This window comes from Malus sylvestris, chromosome 15 (genome assembly GCF_916048215.2).
Source record: "Malus sylvestris chromosome 15, drMalSylv7.2, whole genome shotgun sequence".
Lineage (NCBI taxonomy): Eukaryota > Viridiplantae > Streptophyta > Magnoliopsida > Rosales > Rosaceae > Malus > Malus sylvestris.
The window spans coordinates 22,661,894-22,666,556 of record NC_062274.1 but is presented as its reverse complement, the minus strand read 5'-3'; the positions used below and the strand labels follow the sequence as shown (position 1 = coordinate 22,666,556).

Sequence of the window (4,663 nt, the reverse complement as noted above, 5' to 3'; positions counted from 1 at the left end):
GATATAGATTCGTCCCTCGCACTCCTGTTCTTCGTAGGAGAGCAGAGCTCCGATTTACTGGTCTGATTTCAAGAAATGGAGGAAAAGCAATTAACTACATTTCAAGAAATTGAGAAACAGTTATAAATACTCATAACATTTGAAGGATATTATATATCAAACCTGAAATTCCGATCTAGATTCGTTCCTTGCAGTTCTGTTCGTCGAGGAGAGCGGAGCTCCGAGCTGTTTGCTTCTCCGATTTGTTTCTGGTTCGAGAAATGGAGGGAAGGTTGCTTATTTGAAGAATCAGACACGGCGTCGTTCGGGCCGTTTAGTCGAGTGTTATCTAAATACCCTAAATAACCCTATTCTCAGCCATTATTAGTAGGGGCAAAATGGTATATATATATAGAGTTGCCAACCAGGATCGAAGTTATCGGTTTTGTATTCAAGTTTTAAATCCCCTTTCAATCCCTGTAGGTCTTCATAGTCTAACCCAATTTAGTTCCTTTCCTCCAAGACATCTGATTACTGATTTCTTAATCAGAAAGCAGCCAAATCCAGTTGGGTCCAAATATCTTATAAACCGATGTGATGATAAAATCAGGCCGGAAAAGGGTCAGTCCAAGTGAATCCATGCCCTTGGGGACCCAGTGAGCCAGCACCAAGCAAGACATGCCAATTGTTCTGCCGAGCCAGTGCCAGTGCCATCCATTGGTAAGACTAACCAGGCTCTCTTTCTCCCTAAATGTTGGGAGGTTGTGAAAGAGGCAGGATATAACAATATCATGGTATCTGTTTGTTTTTTTATATAATAGTTGTGCACATTTTCTGGTGTTATAAGTCGAGCAAACTACCTGAAATCATTTGCTCATTTATATCTGCAGGATATAACAACATCATGATATCTGTTTGTTTTTTTATATAATAGTTGTGTACATTTTCTGATGATGATACGTATCTTCAACTCAATTACGTATGTTTGCATCATAATTATAACTACTGGACCAAATTCTGGAATGATGGCATTCTAAAACCCGGTAAAGTAGTTCTAAGTCAGCCGCGCTACGTATCTGACAATTATCTTGACTGTTGTAGTGGGTTAATTCTGTTCTTTAACCTAAGACTTGTCAATTCTGTGTGTTCAACCCCATCACTGAACCACATGTCTCCATACCTATAGCGTGTGCACATGAGCGTGAGCATTTTTGCGCTGCCTTGGCTTTTGACCCTGTTGAATCCAACCACTAGAGTTATTCGAATTGATCATTCCCCACAATCCAAATCCAGTGGTTCCACAGTCCCAACGCGAACCCTCACCCTGATGGCAGACATATTTCGCAATCTGGACAGTGGGTCAACTTGACCCCATGTTCATTGATGGGTTTAAAAGTTCCAAGGTTTGCAGGCATTTTGTATACTTGCAGGGGGTGTTATATGGCCTTGCTAGTTCACAGGAAGGTTTGTGTATTGACCTCAATACCATTAAAGCTTGAGCCTTTGAATGCTCTCGTGTTCTTGCGGACGATGATAGGACCAGTGAGCAATGGGATGTCTTGGGATGTCAAAGGATCTTGTTTGTTATGTAACATGTGATGGTTCAAATACTTTTCGTTTTTGGTCTTATAATGATCAATGTGAATCTGGTGACCAATGGACTCTCAAATATAGTGTTGTTAGGAATAGTTTGGTATGGGGGGCGGATACAATGTTTATACCCAGTGCAGATATAGTGTTTAAACCCAATGCAATAAGTCTGAATGCTCATGTCATCTTCTATGACACTTCAGAATTGATCTTTAGCTGGGACTATGAAAGCCAGAAATGTAAACTGTTCAACAAGTCAAAGGTAAAGATGGCTCAAAACCTGGTTATAACTTTCCTTTCTTTACCCAACGTCCTTGCTTGATACCTTACTACAGATTGGGTGAGAGGAATATTGCCGGCTTTACTCCATTGTAAGTAGATTGTCTCCTTCTCTCTTTTATATTTCTTATATGTTATATAAGTACATGCACAGTGATGTTAGTACTTTTTAAGGTTATTATCATTGTCATTAAGAAAGCATTGAACCCATATACTTGGATACTTGAACATGTTAAGACTATCGGTTTGTTTTTATATGAATTAATTTGGGATGCAAACAATTTTTCCATTATTATTATAAATAAGGGAAAATCTCATTTGAATTCACCAAAAAAAACTCCAAATTTAAAGGAAAAGTTGACGGACCTAAGAAGAGAGAAATTGCACACATTTTAAGAGATTAGGAATAGGAGGTCTTGAAACTTGATAGAAAGTTCAGCGGACAAATAAAAAACAAATGATAAATACAGGGGGAATTGCTATATTTTTCCCCCTTAATTTTAATAATGGATAATGGATTAGTTGCTGCTTAGATGAGTTTGGAGACAGTGTTGTTTCCAAAGAGTATGTTTTGGTTTTTTTCTAAAACTTACAAGATACCAGACACAATGCGTACTGCAAAACACCCTAATTTGCAGTGCAAAACATGGCATCAGTCAAATTTTTTATTTAAGCTCACAACCTATATCTTGACAGTTGAAAAGATGAATCTTTTCGTACTTAGCCTAAATATCTAAGCTATTTGTGATGCAATTAACCTTGATTTTCTTTGTTGTTTCACATTAAGCTTAATTTGTTGGTACATATGCTCCTCACAATATTTTCTCTCATATTTTTCCTACTGAACAGATCAGGGAACCTTTTGAAGGGAGCAGAGATTTCGAGTGCGGAAGCATTACCATGTGAGTGTGATAATCTAAAAGATAGCTTTCAAGTTGTACGCGGTCGTTCATATTGGAATATGTTGTTCAAGAGGCGGTTTCTTTTTCCAAGTGAAATGCAGTTATGTGTAGGAATGGAGCTGCCGGATTAAAGGTGATTTTCAGACTATCCGATCACCATGAATAAGATTTCTACTTTTCAGATTAGGTGGTTTCTTTAAATAAAAATTTAGATTAGATCAAATCAAAGTAATTTTGGAATTTCCAGAACATAATTCATTATTCATATAATTTACAAGTTTTTGAATTTTTTCAACCTTTTTAAAGTATATAATGACAATTTTGAATTGATAAAATGTTAACATATCAACAGTATTACGGCGAGAATCAGCCAGCTCACGAACACTAACCTTCATTATTAGCTGGATCAGCGAGTGTTAATTCAGGATTAAGAGTCAATTAAAAGCTTACTTTGTTAATTGTTATCCTGATACATTTCGTGACTCCTTAATTTAATAATACATTGTTAAGTTTGTGAATCTCTTATGCTTCCAATTGTTGGGATAACTTGTATAAAAACAGGTTTATCGCTACTTGACTCTTTAATTTAATAATGCATTGTTATATGAAGAAAAAACTTACACTTGACAATGTACTGTTGAAAACATGAGAGTTTGATACCGTCCAGGGTTATGTTGCTCAATTGCTAATATAGAATAACATCATAAGTCGTAAAAGTTGTCTAAAGTTCTAAGAATGCGCCACCACTTTGTATGTTTCTCCCTCTTGAAAGGATACTATGTACAATCTTACGTGGATCTCCTTTATCTATCGTTATCAATGTACATTTTCTAAAATTACGAGTGAATTTGTCTGAAATCATTTGCTCATTTATATTTGCATTATAATTATATTGTGATATACGAGTGGTCTAGAAACTAGAAAGAGGTGAGAACCTTATAAGTCGCATGCACAAATGATGTTCAACTGCAGTTATTCATGATGAGCCCTTATGTCTTAAAAACACTAGAAACTGATCAGAAGGAAGCTTGTATAACATTTTTTGTTTACAAGTATATTTCCCCTTGGTTTTTTCAGGGTAAGTACCATATGTCATGGAAAGTGCTTGATGTTACTGGGTTTTCCAGTTCAAGGTTGAGTACCACACATCACAGGCTTCGGTATCCCTATCTAAACAGGTCAGCTTTTAGCTTAGGTACCTCTTTTCTTTTTTTCCTGCTCAACAAAGAATTTCCACTAGTCGTAATCGATAACTCAGGGTTCTTTGTACATTTTTGTTTGATCGACATAAGTTGGATTATTCTCGGAGGCGGTTCAAAGTCATACAAACAAGTGATTTACTGCTGTCAATGTGAATTTTTCATTGTGTTATGTAGCATTGCATCGATGTACGTGGATTGAATGCTTCTTTGAAAATGACCATAAGGAAAACAATTTTGTTTTTATATCTATCTTCTGCTTTCTTTGTCGAACAAGTTCCATATGATAGTAACTAGGGTTCTTCCGCTCTTCCGCTCATCATTTTAAGGGACTCATTTAGTCAGCGCTTGCTGTGGCTTCCAGTTAAGGGCACTGTTATGTAATTCCAAACTGAATGTAGTCGTGAATTCTTATGTTGCATGTCACAAGGAATTGCCCACAAACGAAGAACAATATGGTATTATTTTGTTATGTTGTATTTTCCCAAGTCGCCAAAAGTTATTGCGTTTTTATATTCGATCAACTTTCAGTATACGATTTCCATTTACGGATAAATGTTTATTAACTTCAGAATTGATGTTTTATTTTTCTTTTGTTGACAAATGATAGAATAACTTATACTAATCACTCGTTTACGTTACCGTAATCAAAATAGGAAAAAATGGATTGAGAATGAATTGAATTGACAAGGAGTTAGAATGAGGAGTGAGAAT

At 36.1% G+C, this 4,663-nt stretch overlaps 1 pseudogene; it reads left to right on the top strand.

Annotated features, from left to right (window-relative positions):
• Positions 1-506: 506 nt before the first annotated feature.
• LOC126603923 (uncharacterized) lies at positions 507-4,195 on the top strand (annotated as a pseudogene).
• The last annotated feature ends 468 nt before the right edge of the window (positions 4,196-4,663 follow it).